The following is a 15,122-nucleotide window of genomic DNA, read 5'->3' on the forward strand; positions in this document are numbered from 1 at the left end:
CAAAGAGTTCGTGGAGGAGCTCCGTTACAAACACCTCCATCTTGCCTGTATTGTCCGTCTCAGGAATTCCCGTGATGCGGATAGTCGACCTTCTGGAGCGTGCCTCCAAATCATCTGCCTTGGCTCGTAGGGCTTCTAGTTCTTTTTCTACGCTAGCGCATGCTGTTTGGTGTGTTGTTGAAATTCGCTGCATTCAGTTTGCCTGTTCTCCAAGCAGTCTAGCCGTGTTTCGTGGGTGTCCACTTTGGCTTTTACAGATTCTAGCTGAGTGGCCATCGCATCCAGTTTTGCGTCAATGCTCTTGAGGCTCGTGCGAACCTCCAACATCAGTGTATTAAAGTCGATGCCCGCACCTGAACTCAGCGGTAGTGGAGTTATCTCGGCTTGGTCTGGCGGAATCTGTTTATCAGAGCGTTTCTGCTCAAAAGTGATCTTGGGCTGTTTGGCGTAATTTTTCCCCATTGTGCAGCTAAGTTAGTGGCCCCCGAGATGTTATAAAGCGGAACAACCTTTGTGTCGGGACGTTCAGCAAAGATCAGGGCAGCTTTAGGCGTAGGTTTCCGTAAGCGCGTGTCACATTCAGCCCAGTTAGGCCTCCCAGCCTATGTACAAGTGGTCACTGTTAGTGCAGGTAGGCGGGGGGTGGAAGAGTCGCAGCGTCGGTCCCGGCGGGCGCCCCCAGTTCCCAATGTGTCGGCAAAAGGAAGGTCTCCGCACTCACCAGTAGGTGCGAGGCCCACAGCAATTCCCCGCAACTGGGGCTACGCCTCGGAGCACCAGCAGGCTCAGGTCGTCTGTCCCAACAGCCAGGAGAAGGTCCCGGCGGGTGGGAGCGGGCTCTATCTGCAGCCAGGGGTGTATTAATTTGGACCAGTGGGCCTCTTCCAGGGGCCTCCCTGGTATCAGCAATGTCCCAATATCGCAGCCCCCCGGACACGGGAGTCAGATCAGGTCTCAGCCGCCTCGCAAAATAATGCAGCAAAGCGCCGTCAAAATGGCGTGCTCACCGCAAGTTCGCACCCTCCGTTTACACCGGGACCCTCAGCAGCAGTCCAATCCGGGTCTCTGGGGCACACGCAGCTCTCGGTCGCGCTCCAACTCGTCTGCAGTCCAGCGGTTGTCCGCACATGCGGCGGCGCAGGCTCTCCGCGGACCCCGCAGCAATCACGCCCGGGTTCCGGAGGGCCCCCCAAGCCACGGCCTGTAGTCGGCAGCCCAGGCCAGTAGCAGCTCCGGAGCAGTGAGGTCCGTGGAGGAGAGTAGATCGCCGTAAGTTCGGGAGGCCGCACCCGTGGTCCGCGGTCACCAGCACCCACCAATTTCGGGTCGGAGGTGGAGGGAAGTGTCCTCCGTCACAGCGCTGTTGCACTGAGGCAATTCAGTGACCAGGAGAAGGATTATGCAGGATTTATCGTTGTAGCCGGCGGAGCACGCTTACAGAGCGGCCATTTCGCTGCCTGGTTGGCCACGCCCCCCGACACCACAATTCTTAATTTAAAACCACAGTTTCCAAATTAAAACTGGCAGCAGAATTCGGAAATGTTGCTTTCCCTTTAAAGCCACGCCCACCAGCTCTTTCCTCGCCTGACCCTCACACTCCCGCGACAACAAACAGCAAGTTGTGTGTCTGAAGCCGAGCGTGGGCTGCCTCCTCCCGCTGCGCGCTGCTGATTCAGCACGCGCTCACCGCCGCGCGAGAGGCCATCTTCAGTCTCGGCAACAACGCTTGCTATGTCATCTTCCAGTTTCCGCAGCAATGTAGCGCAACTTGTAGAGATTGCATAAACTGCTCGACACTATTTTGTTCTGTGATGTTGAGATCACTCACACTGACACATAGACCTTGATCTACTCTTAGTCGATCAGCCTATAATCCACTTTACAGCAACACATCGCCCATAACAAGGATGCTCCGCCAGCAGCTCTTCCCCTCCCCACTCTCTCTCCCAGCACACCTCCCCCCGCTCCGCCCCTTGCTCTCCGCCCCCTGCCTCCCCAGCCGCCAGCACTCCACACTGACACAGCCTGCCGAGAGCAGCTCTTCACGCTCCGCCCTCTCCCCACTCTCTCTCCCCTCAAGACGCTCTTCCCGCTCCGCCCCCTCCACACTCTCTCTCCCAGCACACCTCCCCCTCCAGCATACAGCACAGAATTCAGGCATCAGCAGGACATGCGGAAAATTTCCCAGATTCTAATAGCGCAACTTGTAGAGATTGCATAAACTGCTCGGTAAATAAAGAAAGTTACACACTATTTTGTTCTGTGATGTTGAGATCACTCACACTGACACATAGACCTTGGTCTACTCTTAGTCGATCAGCCTATAATCCACTTTACAGCAACACATCGCCCATAACAAGGTTGCTCCGCCAGCAGCTCTTCCCGCTCCGCCCCTTGCTCTCCGCCACCTGCCTCCCCAGCCGCCAGCACCTCCCCTCATCCGTTCCCCAGCAGCATCTGTTCCCCAGCCTGCCGAGAGCAGCTCTTCCCGCTCTGCCCTCTCCCCACTCTCTCTCCCCGCCCACTCCCTTTCCCTCACTTCCCTCTCACTCTCTCCTCACTCCTCTCTCCTCTCTCACCCTCTCCCTCCCTCTCTCCTCTCTCCTCTCCCCCTCTCTCTCCTCTCTCCCTCTCTTTACCTTCCCTCTGCTCTAATTTTTCTCCCTCTCCCCATCTCCCCCTCTGCCTGCTCTCCTCTCTCCCTCCCTCCCCCCTCTGTCCTTCGCTCTCGTCCTCCCCCTCTCTTCTAAACCCTCCCTCTCTCCCTCTACCCTCTCTCCCTTTCCCTCTCTCCCTTTCCCTCTCTCCCTTTACCTCACTTCCCTCTCCCTCTCTCCCTTTCCCTCTCTTACCGCTCCTCTCTCCCCATCTCTCTCTCTCTCTCCTCTCTCCCCCCCTCTCTCTCCCCTCCGTCCTTCGCTCTCGTCCCCCCCCCTCTATTTGCTAAAATAATCACAAATCTAAAAACAAAATTAATACTTTTATTTAGAAGGGAAAAAACGTAACAAAAAAAAAAACCTTTTCCACACCAAAAACTCAAAACTATCCTATGGCGAGACCTATTGCATTTTCAATGCTTGTTTGATTAGCCCTCATTCACTTCCATATATGAATGAGCAGGAAAAATTAGCGGGCCCTTCGCTCTTTGAGAGAAACATGAAAAGACTGAGAACTGTGTAACTCCCTAACATTGGGGCCTTCGGCCTTACTCCAGCCAACTCTTGCGGTTTAATACTTTTAAATGTTGATGTTCTTTAACAGTCCCAGCAGAAGGGATCAGGTTGACAGACTCTGCAGTTCTCCAGTATGGGACTGTCCAGATCATTACTCAATCTACCTATCTAATCTATCTGCACTCAGCTGTGTTGATCAGGTGTCCATGCTGTGTTGGGTATCAATATGGTGTTCTAGAGGGAGCTCTAGAATTTCAGGTTGTGTAATGAGAGGTGCACCGACCCAGGCTGGAAACAGAGCAGGCCAAAGCTTCCGTGCCCATCGGTAGCAGGACAGCACCTGTGAGCAGTAGGTGTAACACAGCCTGAGCAAAATAGTGAGACGTAGCCTCTCTTTTTTTGACTCAAATGTGAAAGTTTTGATTTTTACAAGATGGTAATGAATTATTTTTCCAAAACCAAATCTTTGTTTTTCTTTTCATATTATTGCAGGAAACACCATGAACATTTGAACTGGGCCGGGCATTCTAGCATAGCAGACAATTCTCCAGAATTGAGACATATTGCAACAACAAGCTAGCAGGTGGAGAGGACTGAAAACTCTGTGCAGCCTTGAATAAAAGACTGTGTGATTTTCAACAAGGATGACTGAAATGCATTCTTCATTTTAGAGCACCTGTAGGATTAAATTGATCTGTCAAGTACAAAAGTATCCTTAGAAGTGCAACTTTGAAATTTGTTTGCTGGGTCTTCTGCTGCATTCCTACGTCCAGCTCTAAATCATTTTTTGATTAGCCCTCATTCACTTCCATATATGAATGAGCCGGAGAAATTAGAGGGCCCTTCGCTCTTTGAGAGAAACATGAAAAGACTGAGAACTGTGTAACTCCCTAACATTGGGGCCTTCGGCCTTACTCCAGCCAACTCTTGCGGTTTAATACGTTTTTTTTTTTTTATAAATCTTTATTGAATTTAATGCATACATCGTTCTTTCAAGGTTACATCTCCACTTCAATCACCGAAGCATATATTTATGCTGAGTATATTCACAGTTTTCACTACTTAATCATATACATAACTAGCAGGTTGCAAACAATAAGAATTAATAGCGTAACCTCATATGCATAAGACATTTTTGATATTGCATTGTATAGGTCTTTCGTATAGCACAGTATAGTACTTCAATCATCAGAACAGTAAAACTTAAAACTAAAAAGAGTCATCACATTTTGATAATCTATTTGTGCATACACCGACCGCCCGTCATCCCACCTGCTTCATGGTAGGCAGCTTTGACACACCGCAGTTGAACACTGCTCTATCCGTTGCAATAAAGATAGCAACCACCACCCAGCTATCTATTCATCGTCCCCCTCAGAGTCCAATTCTTCTTCCTCCGGTAAGGGATCACAGATCTCCCCTCTGTATATATTCCATGCTGCCCATACCTTATTCCACTTTCGGGGGCACGCCCTGAGTACATACACCGCCCTTTCTGTAACCATCAGCATGTCCATGTTTACACTCCACCTAGCAGTCGGAGGCAGTTCCTGTGCCCCCCATTTTTGCGCAATGTCCCGTTTAGCTACCATCATGGCCAAAGTAGCCCATGTCCGACCATATCTATCCAGATCATTGGGGTCCCAAATGTTCAAGAGGCATTTGCGAGGGTCCGGCAGGACGGAGATTTTAAGTGTTTGTGAGACCGTGCGCATAACCTGACTCCAGAATTCCTGTATGCGTGGGCAATCCCAGAGTGTATGGTATAGTGTTCCCTCCTCCCCGCATCCTCGAAGACAAAAGGGATGTGGCGCCCTGTGTATCTTGTGAAGCATCGTTCTGGTGTAATAAATACGGTGTAAAATTTTAAGTTGCACTAATCTGAATTTTGCTGAGATACCAACTTCTCTCGGTGAGGCTAATGCTTCATTCCATTCTGACTCTGTGACCTCACCTATTTCTCCCACCCATTTTTCCCTTAACTTTATTGTAGGGTCCCCTAGGTTGTTGATCAGTTTTTTGTATGTGAGGGAGGTCGCGCTCTGTAGCATATATTCCGTTAAGAGCCTATCCTCCAGTGGCGAGGATTCTGGTATGTCTGTGCCCACTGGGATCGCCTGGAGCAGTGCGTGTCTTATTTGCACATACCTAAACGTCTCTGTCGGGCCCAGTCCGTACTGTTGTTGGAGCTGTGGAAGTGCGATCACCGTGCCCTTGTCCCATAGGTCCCCAACTGTGGAGATTCCTATACAGTCCCATTGCGCAAATCCCTTACTAGACCGTAGGTTCCCCAAGGCCTTGGTGTCCCACAGTGGTGTTAGCTTGGTGATTTTTCCCTTCCAACCTAGTCGCGATTGTGCTATGTGCCATAGGGCCGCTGTGTGTTGCGTCGGTCCCAGCAGTTTCTTAACTTGTGATTTGTTATATAGTACCGCGATCATACAGTCTGCACCCAGTTGCGACCAATCCGCTCTATATGCCGGGTCACTCCTTGAAGCATGTATCCATTGGTTTATTATTTTAAGATGGGCCGCCCAATAGTACAGCTGTATGTTCGGCAATGCTATGCCTCCCTCGTACCAACTTTTAGTCATCTTATCATAAGCTATACGCGCCGGGCCATTATTCCAGAGGAGGTTCGTGACCAGAGCTGCGACCTGCTTGAAGTATCGAGGTACTATAGGATACGGGGTGTTTTCCAATACATATAAGAATATGGGCAATCGGTTTAATACTTTTAAATGTTGGTGTTCTTTAACAATCTCAGCAGAAGGGATCAGGTTGACAGGCTCTGCAGTTCTCCAGTATGGGGCTGTCCAGATCATTACTCAATCTACCTTGATTTGGCACAGTATAAAATACGTCATGAAGTCTCCTATGAAAAGGTATGCAAATCTGTAGGAATCACTTTTGTTAGTCAAGTGGACCCGTTCGCTGGAAGGGGCAGGGAGGACAGAAATAGCTCATTGGTATAGAACACTGAATTAGCAGCTGATTTTGAGGTGGGAGAAGATTGAGTTATCCAACTGGACCTCAATAAACGGTTTCTTAGTATGCAGTAGCCCGCGACCACCTCTAAGCCAAAAGCGTAATCTCATCCCTTTGCCGAATCAGGCAAGCTTTCACCTGCTCAAGCTGAACTGACATTGGTCTTCTTGGCCAGCAAGAGTTCCTATCATGAAGCTGTTGAGGCTAGAGAACAGAATGACGCATATTCATTCTTTATAATAACTCTTCTAGCCCTCCCACTCCATACCACTTTATAACTTCCAATGTTGCAGATGTCTTCCATCATTGTGACCCTTGCTGCTTTTCTCAACATTGGCTGGCTCGGCATAACAAGAAGGGGTGGATGGCTACAGGAGAGCCTGAATTGTGCCGGTAAGGTTCTACAGGGAGTCACTGGCAGATAAAGACAAACTCAGCCCTAAGTTGGCTCTTCTCTCTCACTTTCCTTTCCCTCTGTCCTTCTATCTATCTCTCACTCTCTAAATACTAATAGCTATATTGTATTCACATCCCCTTCACAAACTTTCTGACCCTACTTCCTCTCTCCCTTAAATCAGTTCAATCCTCTTCTTTTCCTTTAGGAAACTCTATATCTTTTTTAAAGGCCCTTCCCATATTCACACTGCTTCTTGATAAGACATTCTTATCCTTTCTTTGAAGGATAGTGAAATTGATTTTCTTGAAACATGGTTGGCATACCATCAATTCATTACACTGTACTTTATCATTATCCTTACTTAAGCAATGCATTTCATCATTAGGACATTTGAAGTGTTTGCCGGGCATGGTGGCGTGTGCCTGTTGTCCTAGCTACTTGGGAGGCTGAGGATTGTGGATTGCTTGAGCTCAGGGGTTATGGGCTGCACTTAGCTGTGTTGATCAGGTGTCCATGTTGTGTTGGGTATCAATATGGTGTTCTAGAGGGAGCTCTAGTATTTCAGGTTGTGTAATGAGAGGTGCACCGACCCAGGCTGGAAACAGAGCAGGCCAAAGCTTCCGTGCCCATCGGTAGCAGGACAGCACCTGTGAGCAGTAGGTGTAACACAGCCTGAGCAAAATAGTGAGACCTAGCCTCTCTTTTTTTGACTCAAATGTGAACGTTTTGATTTTTACAAGATGGTAATGAATTATTTTTCCAAAACCAAATCTTTGTTTTTCTTTTGATATTATTGCAGGAAATACAATGAACATTTGAACTGGGCCGGGCATTCTAGCATAGCAGACAATTCTCCAGAATTGAGACATATTGCAACAACAAGCTAGCAGGTGGAGAGGACTGAAAACTCTGTGCAGCCTAGAATAAAAAAATGTGTGATTTTCAGCTAGGATGACTGGAATGCATTCTTCATTTTAGAGCACCTGTAGGATTAAATTGATCTGTCAAGTACAAAAGTATCTTTAGAAGTGCAACTTTGAAATTTGTTTGCTGGGTCTTCTGCTGCCTTCCTACGTCCAGCTCTAATTCATTTTTTGATTAGCCGTCATTCACTTCCATATGTGAATGAGCAGGAGAAATTAGAGGGCCCTTCGCTCTTTGAGAGAAACATGAAAAGACTGAGAACTGTGTAACTCCCTAACATTGGGGCCTTCGGCCTTACTCCAGCCAACTCTTGCGGTTTAATACTTTTAAATGTTGATGTTCTTTAACAATCCCAGCAGAAGGGATCAGGTTGACAGGCTCTGCAGTTCTCCAGTATGGGACTCTCCAGATCATTACTCAATCTACCTTGATTTGGCACAGTATAAAGTACGTCATGAAGTCTCCTATGAAAGGGTATGCAAATCTATTTGAATCACTTTTGTTAGTCAGGTGGACCCATTCGCTGGAAAGGGCAGGGAGGAGAAAAATAGCTCATTGGTATAGAACACTGAATTAGCAGCTGATTTTGAGGTGGAAGAAGATCGAGTAATCCAACTGGACCTCAATAACTGGTTTCTTAGTATGCAGTAGCCCGCGACCACCTCTAACCCAAAAGCGTAATCTCATCCCTTTGCAGAATCAGGCAAGCTTTCACCTGCTCAAGCTGAACTGACATTGGTCTTCTTGGCCAGCACGAGTTCCTCTCATGAAGCTGTTGAGGCTAGAGAACATAATGACGCATATTCATGCGTTATAATAACTCTTCTAGCCCTCCCACTCCATACCACTTTATAACTTCCAATGTTGCAGATGTCTTCCATCATTGTGACCCTTGCTGCTTTTCTCAACATTGGCTGCGTCGGCATAACAAGAAGGGGTGGATGGCTTCAGGAGAGCCTGAATTGTGCCGGTAAGGTTCTACAGGGAGTCACTGGCAGATAAAGAGAAACTCAGCCCTAAGTTGGCTCTTCTCTCTCACTTTCTTTCCCCTCTGTCCTTCCACCTATCTCTCACTCTCTAAATACTAGTATCTATATTGTATTCACATCCCCTTCACAAACTTTCTGACCCTACTTCCTCTCTCCCTTAAATCACTTCAATCCTCTTCTTTTCCTTTAGGAAACTCTATATCTTTTTTGAAGGCCCTTCCCATATTCACACTGCTTCTTGATAAGACATTCTTTCCCTTTCTTTGAAGGATAGTGAAATTGATTTTCTTGAAACATGTTTGGCATACCATCAATTCATTACACTGTACTTTATCATTATCCTTACTTAAGCAATGCATTTCATCATTAGGACATGTGAAGTCTTTGCCGGGCATGGTGGTGTGTGCCTCTTGTCCTAGCTACTTGGGAGGCTGAGGCTTGTGGATTGCTTGAGCTCAGGGGTTCTGGGCTGCACTCAGTTGTGTTGATCAGGTGTCCATGCTGTGTTGGGTATCTATATGGAGTTCTAGAGGGAGCTCTAGAATTTCAGGTTGTGTAATGAGAGGTGCACCGACCCAGGCTGGATACAGAGCAGGCCAAAGCTTCCGTGCCCATCGGTAGCAGGACAGCACCTGTGAGCAGTAGGTGTAACACAGCCTGAGCAAAATAGTGAGACCTAGCCTCTCTTTTTTTGACATAAATGTAAACGTTTTGATTGTTACAAGATGGTAATGAATTATGTTTCCAAAACCAAATCTTTGTTTTTCTTTTGATATTATTGCAGGAAATACAATGAACATTTGAACTGGGCCGGGCATTCTAGCATAGCAGACAATTCTCCAGAATTGAGACATATTGCAACAACAAGCTAGCAGGTGGAGAGGACTGAAAACTCTGTGCAGCCTAGAATAAAAGACTGTGTGATTTTCAGCAAGGATGACTGAAATGCATTCTTCATTTTAGAGCACCTGTAGGATTAAATTGATCTGTCAAGTACAAAAGTATCCTTAGAAGTGCAACTTTGAAATTTGTTTGCTGGGTCTTCTGCTGCATTCCTACGTCCAGCTCTAATTCATTTTTTGATTAGCCCTCATTCACTTCCATATGTGAATGAGCAGGAGAAATTAGAGGGCCCTTCGCTCTTTGAGAGAAACATGAAAAGACTGAGAACTGTGTAACTCCCTAACATTGGTGCCTTCGGCCTTACTCCAGCCAACTCTTGCGGTTTAATACTTTTAAATGTTGATGTTCTTTAACAATCCCAGCAGAAGGGATCAGGTTGACAGGCTCTGCAGTTCTCCAGTATGGGACTCTCCAGATCATTACTCAATCTACCTTGATTTGGCACAGTATAAAGTACGTCATGAAGTCTCCTATGAAAGGGTATGCAAATCTATTTGAATCACTTTTGTTAGTCAGGTGGACCCGTTCGCTGGAAAGGGCAGGGAGGAGAAAAATAGCTCATTGGTATAGAACACTGAATTAGCAGCTGATTTTGAGGTGGAAGAAGATCGAGTAATCCAACTGGACCTCAATAACTGGTTTCTTAGTATGCAGTAGCCCGCGACCACCTCTAACCCAAAAGCGTAATCTCATCCCTTTGCAGAATCAGGCAAGCTTTCACCTGCTCAAGCTGAACTGACATTGGTCTTCTTGGCCAGCAAGAGTTCCTCTCATGAAGCTGTTGAGGCTAGAGAACAGAATGACGCATATTCATGCGTTATAATAACTCTTCTAGCCCTCCCACTCCATACCACTTTATAACTTCCAATGTTGCAGATGTCTTCCATCTTTGTGACCCTTGCTGCTTTTCTCAACATTGGCTGGCTCGGCATAACAAGAAGAGGTGGGTGGCTACAGGAGAGCCTGAATTGTGCCGGTAAGGTTCTACAGGGAGTCACTGGCAGATAAAGAGAAACTCAGCCCTAAGTTGGCTCTTCTCTCTCACTTTCTTTCCCCTCTGTCCTTCCACCTATCTCTCACTCTCTAAATACTAGTATCTATATTGTATTCACATCCCCTTCACAAAGTTTCTGACCCTACTTCCTCTCTCCCTTAAATCACTTCAATCCTCTTCTTTTCCTTTAGGAAACTCTATATCTTTTTTGAAGGCCCTTCCCATATTCACACTGCTTCTTGATAAGACATTCTTTCCCTTTCTTTGAAGGATAGTGAAATTGATTTTCTTGAAACATGTTTGGCATACCATCAATTCATTACACTGTACTTTATCATTATCCTTACTTAAGCAATGCATTTCATCATTAGGACATGTGAAGTCTTTGCCGGGCATGGTGGTGTGTGCCTGTTGTCCTAGCTACTTGGGAGGCTGAGGCTTGTGGATTGCTTGAGCTCAGGGGTTCTGGGCTGCACTCAGTTGTGTTGATCAGGTGTCCATGCTGTGTTGGGTATCAATATGGAGTTCTAGAGGGAGCTCTAGAATTTCAGGTTGTGTAATGAGAGGTGCACCGACCCAGGCTGGAAACAGAGCAAGCCAAAGCTTCCATGCCCATCGGTAGCAGGACAGCACCTGTGAGCAGTAGGTGTAACACAGCCTGAGCAAAATAGTGAGACCTAGCCTCTCTTTTTTTGACTCAAATGTAAACGTTTTGATTTTTACAAGATGGTAATGAATTATGTTTCCAAAACTAAATCTTTGTTTTTCTTTTGATATTATTGCAGGAAATACAATGAACATTTGAACTGGGCCGGGCATTCTAGCAAAGCAGACAATTCTCTAGAATTGAGACATATTGCAACAACAAGCTAGCAGGTGGAGAGGACTGAAAACTCTGTGCAGCCTAGAATAAAAGACTGTGTGATTTTCAGCAAGGATGACTGAAATGCATTCTTCATTTTAGAGCACCTGTAGGATTAAATTGATCTGTCAAGTACAAAAGCATCCTTAGAAGTGCAACTTTGAAATTAGTTTGCTGGGTCTTCTGCTGCATTCCTACGTCCAGCTCTAATTCATTTTTTGATTAGCCCTCATTCACTTCCATATGTGAATGATCAGGAGAAATTAGAGGGCCCTTCGCTCTTTGCGAGAAACATGAAAAGACTGAGAACAGTGTAACTCCCTAACATTGGGGCCTTCGGCCTTACTCCAGCCAACTCTTGCGGTTTAATACTTTTAAATGTTGATGTTCTTTAACCATCCCAGCAGAAGGGATCAGGTTGACAGGCTCTGCAGTTCTCCAGTATGGGGCTGTCCAGATCAAACCTCAATCTACCTTGATTTGGCACAGTATAAAATACGTCATGAAGTCTCCTATGAAAAGGTATGTAAATCTGTTTGAATCACTTTTGTTAGTCAGGTGGACCTGTTCGCTGGAAGGGGCAGGGAGGACAAAAATAGCTCATTGGTATAGAACACTGAATTAGCAGCTGATTTTGAGGTTGGAGAAGATCGAGTAATCCAACTGGACCTCAATAAACGGTTTCTTAGTATGCAGTAGCCCGCGACCACCTCTAACCCAAAAGCGTAATCTCATCCCTTTGCAGAATCAGGCAAGCTTTCACCTGCTCAAGCTGTACTGACATTGGTCTTCTTGGCAAGCAAGAGTTCCTCTCATGAAGCTGTTGAGGCTAGAGAACAGAATGACGCATATTCATTCGTTATAATAACTCTTCTAGCCCTCCCACTCCATACCACTTTATAACTTCCAATGTTGCAGATGTCTTCCATCATTGTGACCCTTGCTGCTTTACTCAACATTGGCTGGCTCGGCATCACAAGAAGGGGTGGATGGCTACAGGTGAGCCTGAATTGTGCCGGTAAGGTTCTACAGGGAGTCACTGGCAGATAAAGAGAAACTCAGCCCTAAGTTGGCTCTTCTCTCTCACTTTCTTTCCCCTCTGTCCTTTTACCTATCTCTCACTCTCTAAATACTAGTATCTATATTGTATTCACATCCCCTTCACAAACTTTCTGACCCTACTTCCTCTCTCCCTTAAATCCTCTTCTTTTCCTTTAGGAAACTCTATATCTTTTTTAAAGGCCCTTCCCATATTCACACTGCTTCTTGATAAGACATTCTTTTCCTTTCTTTGAAGGATAGTGAAATTGATTTTCTTGAAACATGTTTGGCATACCATCAATTCATTACACTGTACTTTATCATTATCCTTACTTAAGCAATGCATTTCATCATTAGGACATGTGAAGTGTTTGCAGGGCATGGTGGCGTGTGCCTGTTGTCCTAGCTACTTGGGAGGCTGAGGCTTGTGGGTTGCTTGAGCTCAGGGGTTCTGGGCTCCACTCAGCTGTGTTGATCAGGTGTCCATGCTGTGTTGGGTATCAATATGGTGTTCTAGAGGGAGCTCTAGAATTTCAGGTTGTTTAATGAGAGGTACACCGACCCAGGCTGGAAACAGAGCAGGCCAAAGCTTCAGTCCCCATCGGTAGCAGGACAGCACCTGTGAGCAGTAGGTGTAACACAGCCTGAGCAAAATAGTGAGACCTAGCCTCTCTTTTTTTGACTCAAATGTGAACGTTTTGATTTTTACAAGATGGTAATGAATTATTTTTCCAAAACCAAATCTTTGTTTTTCTTTTGATATTATTGCAGGAAACATCATGAACATTTGAACTGGGCCGGGCATTCTAGCATAGCAGACAATTCTCCAGAATTGAGACATATTGCAACAACAAGCTAGCAGGTGGAGAGGACTGAAAACTCTGTGCAGCCTAGAATAAAAGACTGTGTGATTTTCAACAAGGATGACTGAAATGCATTCTTCATTTCAGAGCACCTGTAGGATTAAATTTATCTGTCAAGTACAAAAGTATCCTTAGAAGTGCAACTTTGAAATTTGTTTGCTGGGTCTTCTGCTGCATTCCTACGTCCAGCTCTAATTCATTTTTTGATTAGCCCTCATTCACTTCCATATATGAATGAGCCGGAGAAATTAGAGGGCCCTTCGCTCTTTGAGAGAAACATGAAAAGACTGAGAACTGTGTAACTCCCTAACATTGGGGCCTTCGGCCTTACTCCAGCCAACTCTTGCGGTTTAATACTTTTTTTTTTTTATAAATCTTTATTGAATTTAATGCATACATCGTTCTTTCAAGGTTACATCTCCACTTCAATCACCGAAGCATATATTTATGCTGAGTATATTCACAGTTTTCACTACTTAATCATATACATAACTAGCCGGTTGCAAACAATAAGAATTAATAGCGTAACCTCATATGCATAAGACATTTTTGATATTGCATTGTATAGGTCTTTCGTATAGCACAGTATAGTACTTCAATCATCAGAACAGTAAAACTTAAAACTAAAAAGAGTCATCACATTTTGATAATCTATTCGTGCATACACCGACCGCCCGTCATCCCACCTGCTTCATGGTAGGCAGCTTTGACACACCGCAGTTGAACACTGCTCTATCCGTTGCAATAAAGATAGCAACCACCACCCAGCTATCTATTCATCGTCCCCCTCAGAGTCCAATTCTTCTTCCTCCGGTAAGGGATCAAAGATCTCCCCTCTGTATACATTCCATGCTGCCCATACCTTATTCCACTTTCGGGGGCACGCCCTGAGTACATACACCGCCCTTTCTGTAACCATCAGCATGTCCATGTTTACACTCCACCTAGCAGTCGTAGGCAGTTCCTGTGCCCCCCATTTTTGCGCAATGTCCCGTTTAGCTACCATCATGGCCAAAGTAGCCCATGTCCGACCATATCTATCCAGATCATTGGGGTCCCAAATGTTCAAGAGGCATTTGCGAGGGTCCGGCAGGACGGAGATTTTAAGTGTTTGTGAGACCGTGCGCATAAACTGCCTCCAGAATTCCTGTATGCGTGGGCAATCCCAGAGTGTATGGTATAGTGTTCCCTCCTCCCCGCATCCTCGAAGACAAAAGGGATGTGGCGCCCTGTGTATCTTGTGAAGCATCGTTCTGGTGTAATAAATACGATGTAAAATTTTAAGTTGCACTAATCTGAATTTTGCTGAGATACCAACTTCTCTCGGTGAGGCTAATGCTTCATTCCATTCTGACTCTGTGACCTCACCTATTTCTCCCACCCATTTTTCCCTTAACTTTATTGTAGGGTCCCCTAGGTTGTTGATCAGTTTTTTGTATGTGAGGGAGGTCGCGCTCTGTAGCATATATTCCGTTAAGAGCCTATCCTCCAGTGGCGAGGATTCTGGTATGTCTGTGCCCACTGGGATCGCCTGGAGCAGTGCGTGTCTTATTTGCACATACCTAAACGTCTCTGTCGGGCCCAGTCCGTACTGTTGTTGGAGCTGTGGAAGTGCGATCACCGTGCCCTTGTCCCATAGGTCCCCAACTGTGGAGATTCCTACACAGTCCCATTGCGCAAATCCCTTACTAGACCGTAGGTTCCCCAAGGCCTTGGTGTCCCACAGTGGTGTTAGCTTGGTGATTTTTCCCTTCCAACCTAGTCGCGATTGTGCTATGTGCCATAGGGCCGCTGTGTGTTGCGTCGGTCCCAGCAGTTTCTTAACTTGTGATTTGTTATATAGTACCGCGATCATACAGTCTGCACCCAGTTGCGACCAATCCGCTCTATATGCCGGGTCACTCCTTGAAGCATGTATCCATTGGTTTATTATTTTAAGATGGGCCGCCCAATAGTACAGCTGTATGTTCGGCAATGCTATGCCTCCC

Source organism: Lissotriton helveticus, chromosome 1_1 (genome assembly GCF_964261635.1).
Source record: "Lissotriton helveticus chromosome 1_1, aLisHel1.1, whole genome shotgun sequence".
NCBI lineage: Eukaryota > Metazoa > Chordata > Amphibia > Caudata > Salamandridae > Lissotriton > Lissotriton helveticus.